This window comes from Lathyrus oleraceus, chromosome 2 (genome assembly GCF_024323335.1).
Source record: "Lathyrus oleraceus cultivar Zhongwan6 chromosome 2, CAAS_Psat_ZW6_1.0, whole genome shotgun sequence".
Lineage (NCBI taxonomy): Eukaryota > Viridiplantae > Streptophyta > Magnoliopsida > Fabales > Fabaceae > Lathyrus > Lathyrus oleraceus.
The window spans coordinates 290,732,878-290,757,575 of NC_066580.1; positions in this window are offsets into that span (position 1 = coordinate 290,732,878).

The window sequence follows — 24,698 nt, forward strand, 5'->3', positions numbered from 1 at the left end:
ATCCTGTTGGTGACTATTGGTTCAGAATTTTGGGGTCTCAGATGACTTTGGGTTTCAGATGAATTTGTGGTTTCGAGTTCAAGCCGAAGCTTTGATCCTGTGTTCTGAGAGACACAGCCAACCAGTCGTGTCTGCATCATTTGCATCATAGCATGTTTATTTTCAAAAAAATACGCAATAAAAAAAAAAAAAAAAAAAAAAAAAACTAATCCCTGCATGCATATCATTTCTCAGGTACATTCCGGAGCTTGTTCACTGATAGAGATGGCAACAGTCCCAGAGTTGAAGCGGAAGACTTGTTCCTACAGCTTTCACCGTGAACCTTTGACGTCTCTGATTGAGTTGAGCAACCTTATGACCAGTGGTAACCAGAAGGGGTTTGTTGACCAATATGGAGATATTCTGACACTGTTGAAGATGGTAGTCGATCCGGTGCCGTTGCAGACTCTTCTACAGTTCTACGACCCAGAGCTTCATTGTTTCACCTTTCAAGATTATCAGTTGGCGCCTACTCTTGAGGAGTACTCCATTCTGCTGAGTGTCCCGGTCCGGTATCAGGTTCCTTTCTTGGATGTGCCCAAGGAGGTTGATTTCAGAGTTGTTGCCAGAGCTCTCCATTTGGGTATCAAGGAAGTCAGTGATAGTTGGAAGTCCAGTGGGGATGTTGTAGGATTGCCTTTGAAGTTTCTGTTGAGGGTAGCTAGAGAAGAAGCAGAGAAGGGAAGTTGGGAAGCCTTTCATGCTCAGTTGGCCGTCATGATCTATGGGATCGTCCTGTTTCCGAGTATGCCCAATTTTGTTGACTATGCTGCAGTCAGTATTTTCATTGGAGGAAATCCAGTTCCTACTCTGTTAGCTGACACTTACTATGCTATTCACAGTAGGCATGGTAAGGGTGGGGCTATCAGGTGTTGTCTCCCGCTTTTGCTCAGATGGTTCTTGTCTCTCCTGCCAGTCAGTGGACCTTTTGTGGATGCTCAGAGCACGCATAAGTGGACTCAGAGGGTTATGTCTCTTACCTCCTATGATATCAGGTGGCAATCTTACCGGATGGATGTGCGTAACGTCATTATGAGCTGTGGAGGATTCCGTAATGTGCCACTCGTAGGGACTAGGGGTTGCATCAATTACAACCCGGTTCTTTCTCTTCGCCAGTTGGGGTTTGTGATGAAGGGAAGACCACTTGAGGCTGAGGTAGCTGAAAGTGTGTATTTTGAGAAGCAGAGTGACCCGGCTAGATTGGAGCAGATAGGGAAGCTTGGAAGTCTATTGGTGTGAAGGATGGATCTGTCTTAGGGAAGAAGTTTGTCGTTGCTATGCCTGATTACACTGATTGGGTCAAGGAGAGAGTAGAAACTTTGTTGTTACCCTACGATAGGATGGAGCCGTTGCAGGAGCAACCACCTTTGATCCTTGCTGAGAGTGTGCCTGCGGAGCACTACAAGCAAGCCCTGATGGAGAATCGCCGTTTGAGAGGGAAGGAGCAAGATACCCAGATGGAGCTGTACAAAGCCAAAGCTGATAGTTTGAACTTGGCTCATCAACTCAGAGGAGTGCGAGAAGAAGATGCTAGCAGACTGAGAAGCAAGAAGAGATCCTACGAGGAGGTGGAGAGCATGTTAGATGCAGAACACCGGGAGTGCTTGAGGCTGCAGAGGGTTGAGGCCAGCTATCAGAAGAAGATCAGAGACTTGGAGAAGCAACTCAGAGATAAAGACATCCAGTTGAAGAAGGAAGTAGACTTGAGACAGGCATCAGAGAACCACCTTGGAGGAGAAGTGGTAGAGCTTAGACGACAACTGAAGGAGAAGATCACTCTTTTGCCAGAATGTTCAGAATGTGACCTGTTGATAGACCAGTGTCAGTACTTGAAGACTCTCATTCCGGGAGGCCGTTTGTCTTAGCTTGTATCTTTGATATGTATGTTGAGAATCACCTCCAGGCTTGTTGGATGGGATTCATTGTTGTACTCCGATTGTTTGGATTTTCTTTGTCGACTTTGTTGTATGATCCTGTTACTCATATAGATGAGGTTGTTGGTTTCACCTTGTACTCATCACTCTTGTGTATGTTGTTTCTGTGCTTCTGTGTTGTTCTTGCTGCAGGTTGCCATCTTTTGAGGATGACTCAGGCTCTTTGAATGCCTGAGAAATGAACATATCATGTGCATCATACGCATCATTAGCACCATACTCATATCATTTTGCATAACAGGTGTTCTTGGTCGTGACTTCTCACTCTGGTTCCTGTTCAGGCAGGATAGCTGATCAACGTCCGCACCGCTACTCAACAAGACTGAATCAACAGAGAGGTATGGATCAAGTTCAAGCTGAGTTGGCTGAGATGAAGGCTAACATGGCCCAGTTTATGAATATGATGCAAGGGGTTGCACAAGGTCAAGAAGAACTTCGAGCCATGGTTCAGAGACAAGAGGCTGCAATTCCACCGGTCAACCATGCTCCGCCAGAGGGAGGCCCGGTCAATGATAATAATGTTGCGCTGCTGTACCCATCAACAACTATGCTGTAGGTGATGAGTTGGGGGGTATTCGAATCAACGGTCAACCTATTGCTCCAGATGCCGCTAATGCCAGAGCAGTCCGTGCCCCGGCCCGTAATCCTGCTCCGATTGTTGACAGACAAGAGGATATGTTCACTCTGCTCAGTGAAGACGAAGACGTTCTGGGAAGGGTTGATGAGAGGGATCGTAAAGTTGATGCCCTTGCTGAGAAGATCCGGGCTATGGAATGTCAAAATTCTCTCGGTTTTGATGTTACCAATATGGGGTTGGTGGAAGGTTTGAGAATCCCTTACAAGTTCAAAGCACCGTCCTTCGATAAATACAACGGTACTTCTTGCCCTCGCACCCATGTGCAGGCTTATTATCGAAAAATCTCTGCGTATACCGATGATGAAAAGATGTGGATGTATTTTTTCCAAGATAGTCTATCTGGGGCTTCTTTGGACTGGTACATGGAATTAAAGAGAGATTCGATCCGATGCTGGAGGGATCTGGGTGAGGCCTTCTTGAGGCAATATAAACATAACATGGACATGGCGCCTAGCCGGACTCAGCTGCAGAGTCTATGTCAGAAATCCGGAGAGAGCTTCAAGGAGTACGCCCAGAGGTGGCGTGAACTGGCTGCTAGAGTTCAACCCCCTATGCTGGAGAGGGAGTTGACAGATATGTTTATCGGTACTCTTCAGGGTGTGTTTATGGACCGGATGGGGAGCTGCCCATTCGGTAGTTTTTCTGATGTTGTCATTTGTGGAGAGAGGACTGAGAGCTTGATTAAAACTGGGAAGATCCAAGATGCTGGTTCCTCTTCTTCTAAGAAGCCGTTTGCTGGGGCACCTCGTCGAAGAGAGGGTGAAACTAATGCTGTTCAACACCGCAGAGATCAGAACAGAAGTGAATACCGTCAAGTTGCTGCAGTAACCATTCCGGCACCTCAACCTCGTCAACAACAACAACAAAGAGTTCAACAACCGCAACAACAACAACAGCAACGTCCGTATCAGCCCAGACAAAGGATGCCTGATCGACGTTTTGATTCGCTACCCATGTCGTACGCCGAACTGCTGCCCGAACTACTCAGGTTGGGGTTGGTTGAGTTGCGTACAATGGCTCCGCCTACAGTATTGCCTCCTGGGTACGACGCCAACGTCCGTTGTGACTTTCACTCTGGGGCACCAGGGCATCATACTGAGAAGTGTCGGGCTCTCCAGCACAAGGTCCAAGATTTGATCGATGCCAAGGCAATCAACTTCGCTCCAGTGCCTAACGTCGTAAACAACCCTATGCCTCAGCATGGTGGGCATAGAGTGAACAATATTGAGGGGAAAGAAGCTGAAGATCTGGTTGTTAATGTTGATGATGTTCAGACTTCTCTGCTAGTTGTGAAGGGCCGTCTGCTGAATGGGGGTGTCTACTCGGGCTGTGATGAGGATTGTTTGGGCTGTGCAGAATCTGAGAATGGTTGCGACCAGTTAAGGGCCGGTATCCAGGGTATGATGGATGAGGGTTGTTTGCAATTCAGTAGGGCTGTAAAAGATCGTGGGACAGTGTCAACTATCACCATTTACTTTAAACCGTCTGAAGGACGTGGACAAAGGGTCGTTAGTGCACCTGCAACAAATGGTACCCCAGTTACCATTTCCGTGCCTGTAACCATCAGTGCTCCAACTACTATCGTTGCGTCTGGAAGAAGGGCTGTTGAGAATAGTAGAGCCGTGCCGTGGAAGTATGATAATGCTTACCGCAGTAACAGAAGGGCTGAAAGTCAGACGAGACCAGTGAATCAAACTCCAGTGACAATTGGTTTACCGAATAGAGTTCCTGCAACTGTTGGTCCGGCTGTGGATAATGTAGGGGGTCCAGGAGGTTTTACCAGAAGCGGTCGTCTGTTCGCACCGCAGCCTTTGAGGGACAATAATGCTGAGGCTCTCGCCAAAGCAAAGGGTAAGCAAGCTGTGGTTGAGGAAGAGCCTGTCCAGAAGGAAGCGCCCGAGGGGTCATTTGAGAAGGACGTGGAGGAGTTTATGAAATAATCAAGAAGAGTGACTACAAGATTGTAGATCAGTTGAATCAAACTCCGTCCAAGATTTCTATACTTTCACTGTTGTTGTGCTCTGAGGCACACCGTAATGCCTTGCTGAAGATGTTGAATCTGGCTTACGTGCCTCAGGAGATTTCTGTCAATCAACTGGAGGGTGTGATGGCCAATGTGAGCACCAGGCATGGTGTAGGATTCACCAACCTGGACTTACCGCCTGAAGGGCGAAACCATAACAAAGCCTTGCACATCACCATGGAGTGCAAGGGGGCAGTGTTGTCTCACGTATTGGTAGACACCGGGTCGTCGCTGAATGTGCTGCCTAAGCAGATTCTGAAGAAGATTGATGTGGAAGGGTTTGTGCTTACTCCCAGTGACCTGATCGTTCGTGCTTTCGACGGATCCAAACGTTCTGTGTGTGGGGAAGTTACCTTGCCTGTGAAGATAGGTCCTGAGGTATTCGATATCATCTTCTATGTTATGGACATCCAGCCCGCCTATAGTTGTTTATTGGGGCGTCCATGGATTCATGCAGCAGGGGCAGTCTCGTCGACTCTCCATCAAAAGCTCAAGTATGTCTGGAACGGTCAGATTGTGACTGTGTGCGGTGAAGAAGAGATTCTGGTGAGTCATCTATCCTCGTTCAAATATGTTGAGGTGGATGGCGAGATCCACGAAACCTTATGCCAGGCGTTTGAGACTGTGGCTCTTGAGAAAGTGGCGTACGCTGAGCAGAGGAAGCCAGGTGCTTCAATTACTTCTTACAAGCAGGCTAAGGAGGTTGTTGATTCTGGCAAAGCTGAAGGCTGGGGCAAGATGGTGGACTTGCCTGTTAAAGAAGACAAATTTGGCGTTGGTTATGAGCCTCTCCAAGCAGAGCAGAATGGTCAAGCGGGTCCGAGTACCTTTACCAGCGTGGGCTGATGAATCATGGCGACGTCTCTGCAACCGGTAGTGAAGACTGTGACAGTGATTGTGATTTGGACAACTGGGTTCGCCCGTGTGCACCAGGGGGGTCTATCAACAACTGGACGGCTGAAGAAGTGGTTCAAGTTACTCTTCTGACAGAGTAATTTTCTGTTTTTTTTCATTTTGCATGAAAATCCTACGATCTGCCCAAGGCGTAGTGATTCATTGTAGGGCCTCATCATGTTTTAATGATTATCATTAATGAAGGACATTTTTTGCAATCAAACTTTGTGATCCCTGTCTTTCTATTTTTTGTTTTCATTTTTTTTCAAAAAACAATAAAAATGGCAATGTTTTTGTTTTTTGTGACTTTATTGAACTCTTTTTCTAAAACAAAGCATTAAACATGCAGAAGCGATCTTATGGCATTCACTATGAACAGTTCTGTTATGGCTCAGTATGATTTCGACAATCCCATCTACCAAGCTGAAGAGGAGAGTGAGGAAGACTGTGAACTCCCTGCAGAATTGGTCAGATTGCTGAAGCAGGAGGAAAGGGTCATCCAACCTCATCAGGAGGAGTTGGAGGTTGTTAATTTGGGTACTGAGGACGCCAAAGAGAAATCAAGATTGGGGCTGCTTTAGAGGACTCTGTCAAGAGGAGGCTGATTGAGATGCTGAGAGAATATGTGGAGATATTCGCCTGGTCATATCAAGATATGCCTGGGTTGGATACAGACATTGTGGTGCATCGATTACCTCTTAGAGAAGGATGTCCTTCGGTCAAGCAGAAGCTTCGTAGAACGAGTCCTGATATGGCAACTAAGATCAAGGAAGAGGTTCAGAAGCAGTGGGATGCGGGTTTTTTGGCTGTTACAAGTTATCCCCCATGGGTGGCCAACATCGTTCCTGTGCCGAAGAAGGATGGTAAAGTCAGAATGTGTGTCGATTACCGGGATTTGAATAGAGCGAGTCCGAAAGATGATTTCCCATTACCTCACATTGATGTATTGGTTGATAATACGGCTCAATCCTCGGTATTCTCTTTCATGGATGGTTTCTCTGGATATAATCAGATCAAGATGGCGCCAGAGGACATGGAAAAGACGACATTCATTACACCTTGGGGCACGTTCTGCTATAAGGTGATGCCATTTGGGCTAAAGAATGCTGGTGCTACCTATCAGAGGGCAATGACGACTCTTTTTCATGACATGATGCACAAAGAAATTGAAGTGTACGTAGATGATATGATTGCGAAGTCGCAGACAGAAGAGGAGCACCTGGTTAATTTGCAGAAGCTGTTTGACCGGTTGAGAAAGTTCAAGCTGAGGTTGAATCCGAACAAGTGTACGTTTGGGGTGAGATCAGGGAAGCTTTTAGGCTTCATTGTCAGTGAGAAAGGGATTGAGGTTGATCCAGCGAAAGTCAAAGCTATTCAAGAGATGCCTGAACCAAAACGGGAAAGCAAGTCCGTGGGTTTTTAGGGAGATTGAACTACATTGCAAGGTTCATATCTCATCTAACTGCCACGTGCGAACCAATTTTCAAACTGCTTAGAAAGAATCAGGCGATCAAGTGGAATGATGATTGTCAGAAAGCTTTTGACAAGATTAAAGAGTATTTACAGAAACCTCCAATCCTTATACCTCCAGTTCCAGGGAGACCTCTGATAATGTACCTGTCAGTGACTGAGAACTCGATGGGGTGTGTATTGGGACAGCATGACGAGTCTGGTCGAAAAGAGCATGCCATATACTACCTTAGCAAAAAGTTTACCGACTGTGAAACAAGATATTCACTGCTCGAGAAAACTTGTTGTGCTTTGGCCTGGGCTGCTCGCCGACTGAGGCAGTATATGTTGAACCATACTACCTTATTGATTTCTAAGATGGATCCAGTGAAGTACATCTTTGAGAAACCGGCTCTCACCGGACGCGTTGCTCGTTGGCAGATGATTCTAACAGAATATGATATTCAGTACACGTCACAAAAGGCCATCAAAGGTAGTATTCTGTCAGACTACCTCGCCGAGCAACCGATTGAAGATTATCAGCCTATGATGTTTGAATTCCCTGATGAAGACATCATGTATCTTAAGATGAAAGATTGCGAAGAGCCTCTTGTCGAGGAGGGACCGGATCCGGATGACAAATGGACACTGATGTTTGATGGGGCTGTGAATATGAACGGTAACGGTGTGGGGCAGTATTGATCAATCCTAAAGGTGCTCATATACCTTTTTCTGCCAGATTGACGTTTGACGTCACCAACAACGAAGCTGAGTATGAGGCTTGTATCATGGGGATAGAAGAAGCCATTGATCTGAGGATCAAAACTCTTGATATATTTGGAGATTCCGCTCTAGTGGTCAATCAAGTCAATGGAGATTGGAATACGAATCAGCCGCATTTGATTCCGTATAGAGATTACACCAGAAGAATACTGACGTTCTTCAAGAAGGTGAAGTTGTATCATGTCCCCCGGGATGAGAATCAAATGGCTGATGCCTTGGCTACTTTGTCGTCTATGATCAAAGTTCATTGGTGGAATCATGTGCCACATGTTGCGGTGAATCGACTTGAGAGGCCTGCGTATGTGTTTGCAGCCGAGTCTGTTGTGATTGATGAGAAGCCGTGGTATTATGACATCAAGAACTTCCTCAAGACTCAGGAGTATCCTGAAGGTGCGTCGAAGAATGACAAGAAAACCCTGAGAAGGCTAGCTGGAAGCTTCTATTTGAATCAGGATGATGTGCTGTATAAGAGAAACTTTGACATGGTCTTGCTCAGATGCGTGGACAGACCCGAGGCGGACATGTTAATGCAGGAAGTTCATGAAGGTTCCTTCGGTACTCATGCCGGCGGACATGCAATGGCTAAGAAATTGTTGAGAGCGGGTTATTACTGGATGACTATGGAATCCGATTGTTTCAAGTATGCTCGGAAGTGCCATAAGTGTCAAATCTATGCTGATAAGGTGCATGTACCACCAAGCCCTCTGAATGTCATGAATTCGCCTTGGCCGTTTGCCATGTGGGGCATTGATATGATTGGGAAGATTGAGCCTACTGCTTCGAATGGACATCGCTTCATCTTGGTAGCGATTGACTATTTCACCAAATGGGTGGAAGCAGCTTCCTATGCTAACGTTACCAAACAAGTGGTTACCCGGTTCATCAAGAAAGAAATCATATGTCGTTATGGAGTTCCTGAGAGAATCATCACTGACAATGGTTCGAATCTCAACAACAAGATGATGAAAGAGCTTTGTAAAGATTTCAAGATTGAACATCACAATTCTTCTCCTTACAGACCGAAGATGAATGGTGCTGTAGAAGCGGCGAACAAGAATATCAAGAAGATTGTGCAGAAGATGGTCGTTACGTACAAGATTGGCATGAGATGCTGCCTTTCGCTTTGCATGGGTACCGTACCTCAGTACGTACGTCGACCGGGGCAACCCCTTACTCCCTTGTGTATGGTATGGAGGTTGTCCTACCTGTTGAAGTGGAGATTCCTTCTCTGAGAGTTTTATTGGATGTCAAGCTGGACGAAGCCGAGTGGATTCGAACAAGGTTTAACGAGTTGAGCCTTATCGAGGAGAGACGGCTAGCAGCTGTATGCCATGGACAGTTGTATCAGCGAAGGATGAAGCGAGCCTTTGATCAGAAAGTGCGTCCTCGAAGCTATCAGATCGGTGATCTAGTTTTGAAGAGGATCCTCCCTCCCGGTGCAGATAACAGGGGCAAGTGGACTCCTAATTATGAAGGTCCGTATGTTGTGAAGAAGGTCTTCTCCGGTGGAGCCTTGATGCTTACAACTATGGATGGTGAAGATTTTCCGTCTCCTGTTAACTCAGATGTAGTCAAAAAATACTTCGCATAAATTGACCCGCTGGACAAAAAGAAAAAAGAGTCCAGGCAAAAAAAGGGCATCCCGGCGAACCAAAAACACAGAAAGAAAAGGTTCGGGCAAAAATTAGGGATAAAATGAAAAGAATTTGTACACCCGGTAAGTCGAAAACCCGCAAGGGCGGCTTAGGCAAAAATGGGTATCCCGGTGGATTGAAAACCCGAAAGGGCGATCCAGCCAAAAGAGGGATTAAAGCGAAGACTACAGTCTGAGTTGTCTGTACTTCATCAAGCTTTGTCGTCTGCCATCTCGAAAGATGTGATCCGTCCAGTCATTCTTCTCAGAAAGCAAGGAGTTGGGAGGAAAACTGATGATCTGTGAGTTATAACAGAATTGGGAAATAGTGGATGCCGTGTTCACATTGCCATTAGGATAGATTTTTCCTTTTGTGCGCAATTACCTCTTTCTAGGAATTGCTTCCCAATGTATTTGCCTCTTCAGGCACATTTTCAATCAATAAAAGTCGTTATTCAGATAAATGGCTCTTTTGTTTTTATTTTTACTGTTTTGTTTGCAAAAATGTCCGAATTTTTGATAAGCATTGCATATAAGAACATGAAGGCTACACAATAATGTGCAGAAAGATAAAACATTTGAAAATCATTTTGAATGTTGAGGACACTTGAGCGTATCTTGTCCATGTATCCCCTGGGGGCATTTTGTTGTGCTGTTTTTCAGATTGGCATCTGTGAGGACGTTTCCTCAGCAGCTATTTTCCCCCAAGCAAGTTTAGAAGCTATCAGAGCTATGTTCCCCTGCGGAGACGTCTGTGGATAGTGCCTTCTATTCCCCAACAGATCTAAGGATTGCCTATCCCCAGCAGGCCTGTATTTGCCGATTTCCTCCCCGAGTGAGGCAGGTTCATTGAAATTTATCTCCAGCATTTATCCTATCTGTGGACTGAAGGATATCCCCAGCGGAGTTTACCTTTCCCCAGCAGCAGTGCTATTCTCCAATATGAGTGAGAAGTCGTTGCTCTCCCTGCAGAGTCTCCCCGCAGAGTTGGAGTACCCAATCAGTTTTGGCTCCCCAGCCGGAGTTTTTCATCATTTTTGCATTTTTGCATTTTTGCATTTTTAGTGATCATTGCATCCTCAAACTGCGTAGCATTCCCATTCAATATGGAACATTACGCCATAGAAAAATTCAAACATATGCATTCATGTGTTAACCTCACCAGACCGTATCCCCGGCAGAGGCGGATCATTTCATTCAACATCAGCACAGCAAGTCTGCTACAGTTGCTCTTGACAGCATTCAGGATTGATATCCCCACAAAGGTTTATTACCTCACCCGTTGGTGACAGAAAGTTTGTTTCTCCCCAGTGAGACCCCCAGCAAGTGGTCAACCTTGCCTTGACATATCTAAAAAGTCGTTCTTGTGATACCGGTAAGTGTCATACTAGCACTCGTGTGTGTTTCTTTGTTTGGTGTCGGTAAACACCATTGTTTCGGTGTCTGTAAACATCGGGTATTCTCCCCAGTCATCAGTAAATGTCTGGTCATCATTTTTGGTGTCGGTAAACACCATTGTTTCGGTGTCTGTAAACATCGGGTATTCTCCCCAGTCATCAGTAAATGTCTGGTCATCATTTTTGGTGTCGGTAAACACCATTGTTTCGGTATCTGCAAACATCGGGTTTTCTCCCCAGTCATCGGTAAATGTCTGGTCATCATTTTTGGTGTCGGTAAACACCATTGTTTCGGTGTCTGTAAACATCGGGTTTTCTCCCCAGTCGTCGGTAAATGTCTGGTCGTTTTTGGATGTCGGTAAACATCATCTTTCGATGTCGGTAAACATCGAGTCTCATCCCAGTCACCGGTAAATGTCTGGTCATGCTTTGTTTCCTTGTTGATAAAATCAAGATCCCCAGAAGTCGTCGGTAAACGTCTTGTCTGATTACACCACAAAGATTTTGTTCCTCCCCAAGCAGAGATGCCATCGGTAAATGGCCCAGTTTTCTTCGATATCGGTAAATATCGAATTCCCAGTCGCAGCAGCCATCGGTAAATGGCCTTGTTGAAGTTGATATCGGTAAATATCAAGTTGCTTTGAAGCCACCGTCGGTAAATGGTTTCGCTTTTCTGAAGTGTTTCCCAGCCGCCATCGGTAAATGGTCTCGCTGAAGTTGATATCGGTAAATATCAAGTTTCCAGTTTCTAACCATCGGTAAATGGTTTTGCTTTCTTGAAGTTGTCACTTTCAGTCGTCATCGGTAAATGGCTTGGTTCTTCTTGTATCATATCCAGTTGGTGCAAATTTCTACGTTTCTTTGGTATTCAATCCCTGTTTACCCTGAAAGTCTGACAGTCGTTGCTATCATCCGTTCGGGTTCCCAGATGATTGAATAGGGGCAGCTGTAGCACCTCAAATTTGCACCTATCATTGTACATACATTGTCATTATTAGGTCATAACATAACATGGTCCACTGCATAACATTGCATTGTCCCCTTTGCCCCAAGTGCAAGTCATCAGAAGAATTAGGTCAAACTGGTCAGGAGATCAGTCAATCAAGCAAGCAAGCACAATTTTCATTGAGCCAAGGCCTTAGGGTTGGTCCAACATGTTCACATGACTTGGGGATCCATTTGAAGTGTTTTGGTCAAGGATTGGATGTTCAGAAGTCATCAGTCAATGCACAGCTTGCCAGAAACCCTAAAAAGTCAAACTTGGTCAACTGTGTCTGATTTTATGGTTTTGATGGTGGGATTTGGTTTGAGAGAGCTTATTCATGTCCAAATAGGCCTCATATATCATGTCAAACACCATCATGGAAGAATTTGAAGCCAGATCAGAAATTTCCAAAAATAGAAACTGGACCTGTAATTGAAACCTGCCAAAAATGGAAACTTCTTGATCCCAAACTTGCATCATGATACAAGCTTCAAATGAATTTTTGCCCAACATGAAAGTTGAAGATCTTGTTCTCCCATTTCCAAAAAGTCCAAGAACACTCAAGTCCCATGTATGGTTGGCAAGTTATGATCAAATCATTTTCAGAAATTTTTGAACTTCAAAAGGCCATATCTCTCAAACCATTTGGCCAAATTGGGTGGGGTTTTTTGATACAAGTCACATTTGATGCCCTCTTTCCAAATATGTCATCATCATTCACCAAAACTTCACCAATCAAAATGGCATTTTTGAACTTACATGAATTATTTTCAAGTGTAGTGAAAATTTGACTTTTCAAAATAAACATTTTCAACCACTTGTACCATTTGGAATTGATCACAAATTACATTTGGGACTTGTTGGCAGCCCAATTCGTGCACATCCATGCACCCCCCATGCACATTGTTAATTTTTAGCAATTGGTCCAAATACACTTCATTTTGCAAATTGTAATTACCACTCACTTAATCCCAACTTAGCTCCACTAAGCATCATATATATTGCATTTTTCTGCTGAAAGAAACCCTAGAAGCAGCAGCCTCCATCATTCCAAAACAGAACATCTCATTTTCTCTAAAATACCATTTTCTCATCTTTGCATTTTCTGACCAAAACCTCAAAAGAACTCGAGCTATTCTTGTTGGTCTCATCATGTATTAACCATTTGGAAGCTGTTGCAAGTGGTAAATCCCAACTGTAAGCACAGCACACGACTGTTTCATCCAAGAACTCATTAATGGAAGATTTGGTCTGAGGTCGTTTCAAGGGTTGCTGAGCTAAACTTTCTTCACCATTCACCTTGTGGAAGCTAGTGGAGCATCTGTTTTGAGCCAATACATCCAAACAACACCTGTTTCATCATTTTCTTCAAGATCAAGTAAGTTTTCGAGTTTCTCTATTTACAAAGCTATGCTATGCTTATGATAGAGTGTGTTGTGCTGGTCATTTTGAAACTTGAATCATTGAAAACGGTTGGCTATTATGAAAGTTATGATGATTTAAAGTTTGTTGCTCCAATATGTTTTTGCTCGATTCATGATGCTGGGCTTGATTCATAGAAAATGGCTTTTGGAATGTTGATGTGTGTGGTTTGCTGGTCATGGTGATGCCTTCATTTCGAATTTCTGGAAAATATTTTTTTTTTCGAATTTGATTGATGAAGATGAAGCACTGTAGCGTACGAGCCCTATTTCCTGCCCAGAAACACGTTTCGCTTGCACATTGCATGTTCTTCCAAGTTCCTGGGCCATGTCACCAATCAGCGTGTGACACGCAGGTTGTCCAATGCACACCGTTTCATTTAAGTTCCCAGGAATTACCAATATGCCATTTCCGGTTTAAATAAATCATTAAATCATTTTAATTCTTAATTTTTATTTCATTTTGTGACCAATCTTACAAAAATCATTGCGCATCCAATTTTAATCCAAAATTCATGGGGTTTTTTGTGGAATGTTCATCTCCATCTCTAGTTTTTTATCATATTTTTTCCAGATTTTTTTGATGAGTGGATTTTAATTGGTATTAGGGTTTGTGACATGTGCTCATATTTTGTACACTTTGCCAAAATATTTGTGAAATGGTGATACTTTATCCAATGGACCCCAAATTTTTTGTGCTTAAACTAGACACACTAATGGTGATTTTGGTGTAGAGTTTGTGAATTTATCATTGCTGGTTTGTGAGTTATGATTTTTTGAATTAGGGTGTGACAATTTGTGTCACACCATTGATGTCCAACTTCATGATTTTCATTACCATGCTTCTTGAACTCAAATTGGTTTGAATTTTTGCATGAATGTACTCTTGGATGTCTAGTTTACATTTGAATTTTCTTGGAATTATTTGTGGCATTTCCTAATTGTTTGAGATTTTCTCCCCTGTTTAGTCATATGTTGACTTTTTGTGACACTTGTTCCCATTTGTTTTGTGAAATGATCATAATTTATTAGATGGACATGAAATTTGATATGTGATTACTAGACATCTTAAGCTTTGCCATGGTTTTAGTCCCATTCATTTATCATATGCCATTCCTGATTTATGAATTTTTCAAGTTGATGCATGTTTGGTTGACTTCTTTGAGCATGTTCAAGATTGCCTTGCATTTCTGATTTTCATTGACTGCCTTCCACTTGTCCAAATGAGATGAAATTTGACATGCTTACCTTGCTGTGGGTTGTGATTGATCATGATTTATTTGATGATTTTTGGAAATGTTTTAGATTGGTTTTGATGCAAGTCTTGCTGTTGACTTCTATGAGCTTCTAAATGCCATATTTTGACCTAATTTGTTCATGAAATGATGATGATGATTGATATGAATGTGAACCCAATTGGTTTTGTTTCTTGATTGTTTGAACATGATTTTGGATACTTGCCCTTTGCTGTTTTAACTTTTTCATTCTCTTTTGACCCTAGGCTTGCCCTAGTGGTCCTGTTACTCACCTTTGAGTTCATGTTTTCAGGTTGACCAACAATTAACCAATGAGACCAATACAAATTGATTGAGTTTGCCTGCTTTATCATGACTAACCTATTTGTTTTGTAGGTTGCTTGGCTCACATGCCTTGAGCTTTGTGCATTGCACATTTATCTGCTTGTGTTGACTGTTGACCTTGGTTTCATTTTGATTTAACTTTGACTTGTGTACTAATGTTGTCTGACTGGTTTCAGGTACTTTTAGTTGCTTAGTTCCTTGTGAACTTTTGCTTTGCTTTGCTTGATAAGCAATTTGCATTGAGGTATACCTTTCTATCTTCATGTAGTCTGGAAGACCTGGCCTGTTACTTGGCCAGGCAACTGTCTGAAGTCCTCCTTAAGAGGCAATGTTTGTGTATGTTTACAATTTGTCCCTGTACATATTCAAAGACCTCCTAAGTGAAGAGGCAATTGGCAGAACCCAAGGGATATGCAATCTATCCCCTGCTATTCTGTGTGTCATCTGCTTTGCTCACACCACTGTGTTGATGCATTGCAGATACAAACCCAAGATCTTGTACAATTGTACAGTTGAGTCAGTTTCAAATGTGTAGAAGGGTTCCCACTTTCTGAACCCACACATTCTTGTCTTAAGCTCTCCCAGGCCAGGGATAAGAGCTGTGAAGTCTTATCTTCACTCACCTTTCATCTGCTTCACCTTAGCCCCTCAATGGCAAGGTTAAGAGCTAACACTACCCAGTTCCAGTGGTTTGTTTGTTGAGGTTGATATGACCCCTCGACTAAAACCTAGCCTTGTTTGAGCCCCTTGCTTGTGTATAGTGTGTGCTACTGTGATTGTATGTTTATTTGACTTGCTTCCTGTGCAAGTTAGGGCTAGTTTAGACTTGCTTCCTGTGCAAGTTAGGTTTGCTTTAGCTTGCTTCCTGTGCAAGTTAGGTTAGGTGTGGCTTGCTTCCTGTGCAAGTCATGTTTAGGATAGGCTTGCTTCCTGTGCAAGTTAGCTAGAAACCTTAACTTAGGGATGATTTTGCATGACAACATCTAGGCTCGAGTCGTAGTCTCCCTAGTGTTGTGTCTCCCTCTGTTGTCTGGTTAGGCTAGTCCTTTATCCCTCCGTAGGGGAACTACGTCGCCCTGATCCTCATACCAGATGAGGTACGTAGGCAGGAGATGAGCTGATCTCTCCGGGCGCCCTTTTTCTTTTTAACCTTTGTGTCTCCACACTCTTTGTGTGTGTTTGGTTCGGATGCTGATGTAAGTCCAGCAATTGGCATTCGGGCTCCACGTTTGCCTTCTTGTATGTGTTTTGGTTCGGATGCTGATGTAAGTCCAGTGATTGGCATTCAGGCTCCACGTTTGCCTTTGCCAGTGTTGGTTTGTGTGCGTGTCAGCCGAGCTACGAATGCTCTGATTCTTCTCTCGTCCGAGAAGATACGTATGCATAGGATGTGATATCCTAGCGAGCATGTGTCGTTTCCCCAGTCCGAACTACTTTGACTCTGATGTCTATGCCTGATAGACTAAGTAGGCCCAGGATGCGATATCCTGCCGAGTCCGTCTTGTTTGTTTCTTGTGTCTCTTTCAGCCAGTTGTGTGTGTTTTGAGCAGTGATTTAGCAACCATTTTCCTACCTATTGTGCGTGGATCCCGTCGAGTACGACGGATGCGTAGGGGTGCTAATACCTTCCCTTCGCATAACCGACTCCCGATCCCAATCTCTTTGGTCGTGAGACCTTTCCTTTCCCAGGTTTACTCTGAGCGTTTCCTTTCCCTCTTTTGGGATAAATAACGCACGGTGGCGGCTCTGTTGTTCTTGTTTTCCCGCCGGTTTTTCGCGTGATGCGACACTTATCCTTTAAGTTCTTAGTAAGAATGGATAAGGAAGAAGCAAAGAAAGGAAATTGGGTAGCTTTCAACGCTCAGTTGGCTGTCATGATTTATGGAGTTATTTTGTTCCCTAGTATGCCTAGTTTCGTGGACCTGGCAGCAATCACTATTTTCATTAGAGGAAACCCGGTGCCTACCTTGTTAGCTGACACCTATTATGCGATACACAGCAAGCATGGTAAGTGTGGAGCTATCAGGTGTTGTCTCTCGTTGCTACTCAAGTGGTTCTTGTCTTTTCTACCAACCAATGGACCGTTTGTGGATACTCAGAATACTCACAAATGGACTCAGAGGATCATGTCGCTTACATCTTATGATATCAAGTGGCAAGCTTATAGGATTAATGTGCGCAACGTCATTATGAGTTGTGGAGAGTTTCGCAATGTTCCACTCATAGGAACTAGGGGTTGCATCAACTACAACCCGGTTCTTTCTCTTCGTCAGTTGGGTTTTGTCATGAACGAAAGGCCGCAAGATGTCGAGATAGCCGAAAGTGTGTACTTTGAGAAACGGAGCGATCCGGCAAGATTGGAGCAAGTGGGAAGAGCTTGGGAGAATATTGGTATAAAAGATGGATCTGTTTTAGGGAGGAAGTTTGCAATTGCTATGCCGGCTTACACTGAGTGGGTCAAGGAAAGAGTTGGAACTTTGTTGCTACCATATGACCGGATGGAACCATTATAGGAGCAGCCGCCTTTGATCCTTTCTGAGAGTGTGCCTGCTGAGTATTACAAACAAGCCTTAATGGAGAATCACCAGTTGAAAGAAAATGAACAAGAGATCCAAATGGAGCTTTACAAAGCAAAAGCTGATAGGCTGAATTTGGCTCATAAACTCAAAGGAGTGCAAGGTGAAAGTGCTAGTAGATCAGGAAACAAAAAGAGGTCCTATGATGAGATAGAAACAATGTTGGATGAAGAACACCTTAAACGCTTGAGATTACAAAAAGCGGAAGCCAATTACAAAAGGAAGATACGAGACTTGGAAAAACAGCTTAAGGACAAAGATACTAAGTTGAAGAAAGAGGTAGATCTGAGGCATGCCGCAGAGAGCCAGCTCCGAGGAAGTGACATCCGTGCATCTCATTTCCTAGAGGAAGTTGTTGAACTCAGGGTGCAACTGAAAGAGAAGTTCACCCCTCTACCTGAGTGTTCAGAGTGTGACCGATTGATGGATCAGTGCCAGTATTTGAAGACTCTCATTCCTGAAGGACGACTTCCCTAGTTTGTCTTGTTGTTTATTTTGAAGATCACCTCCAGGATTGTTGGATGGGATTCCTTGTTCTACACTGATGAACTGAATCTTTGCTTGAACTACATTTGTATGAATCTTATTTCTTATGCCTATGGATGAGATTATTGATGTCTCACTTTTGCTTGCCGTCTAGTGTATGTTGCTTCTTTGTTGTTTATGTTCCGCTTACGAGTACAGGTTGCCATTTTTCAAAGGTGGACGAGGCTCTTGAATACCTGAGAAATGATAAAAACATAGCATACGCATCATACACATATCATTATTGCATCATTACAAGTGTTCTGGAAGAGGATTTCTCATTCTGGTTCCCGTTTCAGGCAGGATTGCTGAGCATCGTCCGCACCGTTACGCAACAAGGCAGAATCAACAGAAGATCATGGATCAAGTTCAAGCAGAACTAGCAAAGATGAGGACCAACATGGCTCAGTTCATGAATATAATGCAAGGGGTAGTGCAAGGGCAAGAGGAACTCCGAGCCTTGGCCCAGAGACAAGAAACTGTGATTCCCCCTGTCGGTCAGAATCCTCCAGAAGGAGCCCCTGTCGATGACGCTGCTGTTACCAACCCTGTCAACAACCATGCTACTGGTGACGAACTGCGTGGTATTAGAATCAATGGACAATCCATCATTATAGAGGCTGCTAATGGTCGAGCGGCACGTGCCCCAGTTCACCATCCTTCTCATTTGGTTGACAAGCAAGAAGATATGTTCACTTTTCCCAGTGATGATGATGAATTTGGAAAGGCGGAAGAGAGAGATAGAAAGGTCGACGCCCTTGCTGAAAAGATTCGCGCCATGGAGTGCCAGAATTCTTTGGGCTTTGATGTTACTAACATGGGTTTAGTTGATGGGTTGAGGATCCCGTACAAGTTCAAGGCGCCATCTTTCGACAAGTACAATGGCACTTCTTGTCCCCGAACTCATGTGCAAGCTTACTACCGGAAGATATCCGCTTATACTGATGATGAAAAAATGTGGATGCACTTTTTCCAAGACAGCTTGTCTGGAGCATCTTTGGATTGGTACATGGACTTGAGAAAAGAATCTGTCAGAAGCTGGAGAGAGTTAGGTGAAGCTTTTCTGAGGCAGTACAAGCATAACATGGACATGGCTCCGAGCAGAACCCAGTTGCAGAGTTTGTTTCAAAAGACTGGTGAGAGTTTCAAGGAATACGCCCAGAGGTGGCGCGAGCTAGCTGCGAGAGTACAACCTCCGATGTTGGAGAGAGAATTGACTGATATGTTCATTGGAACTCTACAAGGTGTATTCATGGATCATATGGGAAGTTGCCAATTTGGTAGTTTTTCGAATGTTGTGATTTACGGAGAAAGAACTGAAAGTCTTATCAAAGCGGGAAAAATCCAAGACCCTGGTTCTTCAAGTTCTTCAAGTGCTAAGAAACCATTTTCAGGGGCACCCAGAAGGAGAGAGGGTGAGACAAAGGCTATATATAATCAGAGAAATGGAAACAGAGGACAACAATACCGTCAAGTTACTGCTGTGACTATTCCAGCAACCCAACCTCAACAACAACAAAGAGGACAGCCACAACAACAACAACAACGCCCATTCCAACCAAGACAAAGAATGCCAGATCATCATTTTGATCTGTTGCCAATGACTTATGCTGAATTACTCCCTGAACTACTCAGGTTAAAGTTTGTTGAACTTCGCACTATGGCTCCATTAACAAGGATTCCCGCTGGTTATGATGCTAATGTCCGTTGTGATTTTCATTCTGGTGCGCCAGGGCACCACATCGAGAATTGTCGGGCTTTTCACCATAAAGTTCAGGATTTGATTGATGCCAAGACGATTAACTTCGCTCCTACTCCGAATGTGATGAATAATCCTATGCCTCAGCATGGAGGGGCCAAAGTAAACAGTGTGGAAGATGGGGAAAATTTGAAGTTGGTAGTCGATGTTAACGATGTTCAGACTTCGTTGTTTGTGGTGAAGGAACGTCTGCTTAGAGGGGGAGTAATCATGAAAATGGTTGTGTGAAATTAAAAGAAGGTATCCAGGAATTGATGAATGAAGGTTGTTTACAGTTTGATCGAGTGGTGAAAGACCGTGGAGAGGTATCGACTGTTACCATTTACTTTACACCGTCAGAAGGTCATGTACGTGCTCCAAGAACTACTAGTGCGCCTGTGACTATTGGTAGTCCTGTGACCGTAGTTGCACCTGTGACCATATCTGCTCCGGTGACTGTTGGTGTTCCCGCGATTATTAATGCTCCATTAACTATCAGTACTCCTACCACCATTGTTGCTTCTAGTGGAAGACTTTTTGAGAATAGTAGAGCAATTCCGTGGCAATATGACAATGCTTCTTGCAGAAATAAAAGACCTGAGAATTAGACCAGATCAGTAAATCAGACTCCAGTAACAGTTGGTTCGGCTGTGGGTAATGTGGGAGGACCCGGAGGATTTACGAGAAATGGTCGTTTGTTTGCACCACAGGTTCCGAAGGATAACAATGTTGAGGCTCTTGTTAGAATAAAAGGAAAACAAGTTGTGGTTGAAGAAGAACCCGTGCGAAAGGAAGTGCCCGAGAATTCTTTTGAGAAGGACGTGGAGGAATTTATGAGAATTATCAAGAAGAGTGATTACAAGATCGTGGATCAGTTGAACCAGACACCGTCAAAAATCTCTATTCTCTCTCTGTTAATGTGTTCTGAGGCACATCGTAACGCCCTGTTGAAAATGTTGAATATGGCTTATGTGCCCCAAGAGATTTCTGTTAACCAGCTCGAAGGTGTTATTGCAAATGTTAACACGAGACATGGTTTGGGATTCACGGATCTAGACTTGACACCTGAGGGTCGCAATCACAATAGAGCTCAACATATCACGATGGAATGCAAAGGCGTGGTTTTGTCGCATGTTTTGGTTGATACCGGTTCTTCTTTAAATGTGCTGCCCAAAAAGGCTCTAAGTAAGCTTGATGTCGAAGGGGTTGTTCTCATACCAAGTAATCTTGTTGTCCGTGCTTTTGATGGATCCAAGCGATCGGTTTGTGGTGAAGTCACGTTGCCTGTGAAGATCGGCCCGGAAGTGTTTAATATTGTCTTCTATGTGATGGATATTCAACCAGCATATAGTTGTCTGTTGGGGCGCCCCTGGATACACGGAGCCGGAGCAGTTTCTTCGACTCTCCACCAAAAGCTAAAATATGTGTGGGATGGTCAAGTTGTGACCGTGTGTGGCGAAGAGGACATCTTTGTGAGCCATTTATCCTCCTTCAAATATGTGGAGATGGATGGCGAAATTTATGAAACTCTATGTCAAGCTTTTGAGACTGTCAGTATTGAGAAGGTGACTTTTGTTGAACAGAAGAAACCAGGTACCTCGATTGCGTCCTATAAACAAGCTCTAGAGGTCATTCATTCAGGTAACGCGGAAGGCTGGGGCAAGGTGATTGATGTGCCCGTAAAAGAAGACTTGTTTGGCATTGGTTATCAGCCTTTTCAATTATCAGAGCAGGGTGTCCAGAACCAGAAAGGGCCGTGTACTTTCACTAGTGCTGGATTGATGAATCACGAGGATGTCTTTGCAACAGACAATGAAGATGGTGGCAGTGATTGTGATATGGATAATTGGGTGCGCCCGTGTGCTCCGGGGGAGAAGATCAACAACTGGACTGCTGAAGAAATAGTCCAAGACAGAGTAATTTTCTTTTGTTTTTCATTTTGCATGAAAGACCTACGCTCTGCCCAAGGCGTAGTGGTTCATTGTAGGGCCACATCATGTTTTGAATTTTCAATGATTATCATCAATAAAGGACGTTTTGCAATAAAATTTGTGCTCACTGTCTTTCTGTTTTTACTTTCATTTTCAAAACAAAAAATGGCAATGTTTTTTTGTTTTTTGTGACTTTCTTGAACTCTTTTCTAAAATAAAGCATGAAACATCATTCGTGCAGAATTGATCTTGCGGATTCCATTAAAAACAGTTCTGTTATGGCTCAGTATGACTTCGATAATCCCATTTACCAAGCCGAAGAGGAGAGTGAAGAAGATTGTGAACTCCCCAAAGAATTGGCCAGACTATTGAAACAGGAGGAAAGGGTCATTCAACCTCATCAGGAAGAGTTGGAAGTCATTAACCTTGGTACTGAGGACGCAAAGAAGGAGATCAAGATAGGGGCCGCTTTAGAGGAAAAGGCCAAGAGAGGGCTGATTGAAATGTTGCAAGAATATGTGGACGTATTCGCATGGTCGTATCAAGATATGCCTGGTTTGGATACAGATATTGTGGTGCACAGGCTACCTCTCATAGAAGATTATCCTTCGGTAAAGTAGAAGCTTCGCAGAACTAGTCCTGATATGGCTGTCAAGATCAAAGAGGAGGTTCAGAAACAATTGGATGCAGGTTTTCTAGCAGTTACCAATTATCCCTCTTGGGTGGCCAACATCGTACCCGTGCCGAAGAAGGATGGTAAAGTCAGGATGTGTGTCGATTACCGAGATTTAAACAGAGCCAATCCGAAAGATGACTTCCCATTACCTCACATTGATGTATTGGTCGACAACACTGCTCAGTCCTCGGTTTTCTCTTTCATGGATGGATTTTTTGGCTATAATCAGATCAAGATGGCGCCAGAAGACATGGAGAAGACGACATTCATTTCACCTTGGGGCATGTTCTATTATAAGGTAATGCCATTTGGGTTGAAGAACGCCGGTGCTACCTACCAAAGAGCTATGACGATTCTCTTTCATGACATGATGCACAAAGAAATTGAAGTGTACGTGGATGATATGATTGCGAAGTCTCAGACAGAAGAGGAGCACTTGGTAAACTTGCAAAAGTTGTTTGAAATATTGAAAAAGTTCAAACTGAGGCTGAATCCGAACAAGTGTATGTTTGGAGTGAGATCTGGAAAGCTGTTAGGTTTCATTGTCAGTGAGAAAGGGATTGAGGTTAATCCAGCGAAAGTAAAAGCTATTCAAGAAATGCCTGAACCAAGAACGGAAAAACAGGTTCGTGGGTTTTTAGGGAGGCTGAACTACATTGCACGGTTCATATCTCACCTAACAGCTATGTGCGAACCGATATTTAAATTGCTAAGAAAAGATCAAGCAATCAGGTGGAACAATGATTGTCAAAAAGCTTTTGATAAGATAAAAGAATATTTGCAGAAACCTCTAATTCTTATACCTCCAGTTCCTGGGAGACCCCTGATAATGTACCTTTCAGTAACAGAGAATTCGATGGGGTGTGTATTGGGACAGCATGACAAGTCTGGTCGAAAAGAGCATGCAATATACTACCTTAGCAAAACATTTACCGACTGTGAAACAAGATATTCGCTGCTCGAGAAAACTTGTTGCGCTTTGGCATGGGCTGCTCGCCGACTAAGACAGTATATGTTGAACCATACTACCTTGTTGATTTCTAAGATGGACCCAGTAAAGTATATCTTTGAAAAGCCGGCTCTTACCGGACGAGTGGCTCGTTGGCAGATGATTTTGACAGAGTATGATATCCAGTACACATTGCAAAAGGCCATCAAGGGTAGTATTCTGTCTGATTACCTTGCCGAGCAACCAATTGATGACTATCAGTCGATGATGTTTGAATTCCCCGATGAAGATATCATGTACTTAAAGATGAAAGATTGTGAAGAGCCTCTTGTCGAGGAAGGATCGGATCCCGATGACAAGTGGACACTGATGTTTGATGGGGAGGTAAATGTGAATGGAAATGATGTTGGGGCAGTACTCATTAATCCTAAAGGTGCACACATACCTTTTTCCGCCATATTGACTTTTGAAGTAACCAACAACGAAGCTAAGTACGAGGCCTGTATCATGGGGATTGAGGAAGCCATCGATCTAAGGATCAAAACTATGGACATTTATGGAGATTCTGCTCTAGTGATTAACCAAGTCAATGGAGACTGGAATACTCATCAGTCGCATTTGATTCCTTATAGAGATTACACCAAAAGGATCTTGACTTTCTTCAAGAGAGTAAAGTTGTACCATGTACCCCGAGATGAAAATCAAATGGCTGATGCCTTAGCCACATTGTCTTCCATGATTAAAGTCCATTGGCAGAATCATGTGCCACACGTTGCTATGAATCGACTCGAGAGGCCTGCGTATGTGTTTGCAACCGAGTCTGTTATTGATGAGAAGCCATGGTTTTATGATATTAAGAATTTCCTCAAAAGCCAAGAGTATCCTGAAGGAGCGTCAAAGAATGACAAGAAGACACTGAGAAGGCTAGCTGGAAGCTTTTACTTGAACAAGGATGATGTGTTGTACAAGAGGAACTTTGACATGGTTCTGCTCAGATGCGTGGTTAGACACGAAGCAGACATGTTAATGCAGGAAGTACACGAGGGATCTTTCGATACCCATGTTGGTGGTCATGCAATGTCCAAGAAGTTGTTAAGAACCGGTTATTACTGGATAACCATGGAATCTGATTGTTTCAAATACGCTCGAAAGTGCCACAAATGTCAGATCTATGCAGATAGAGTGCATATACCACCAAACCCTCTGAATATTATGAATTCTCCTTGGCCATTCGCGATGTGGGGCATTGATATGATTGGAAAGATTGAACCTACTGCTTCTAATGGACATCGCTTCATCCTAGTCGCGATTGATTACTTTACCAAATGGGTGGAAGCAGCTTCCTATGCCAATGTTACCAGACAAGTGGTTGCTCGATTCATTAAGAAAGAAATTATCTGTCATTATGGGGTTCCTGAGAGAATCATCGCTGATAATGGTTCAAATCTCAATAACAAGATGATGAAAGAGCTTTGCAAAGACTTTAAGATCGAACACCACAATTCTTCTCCTTACAGACCAAAGATGA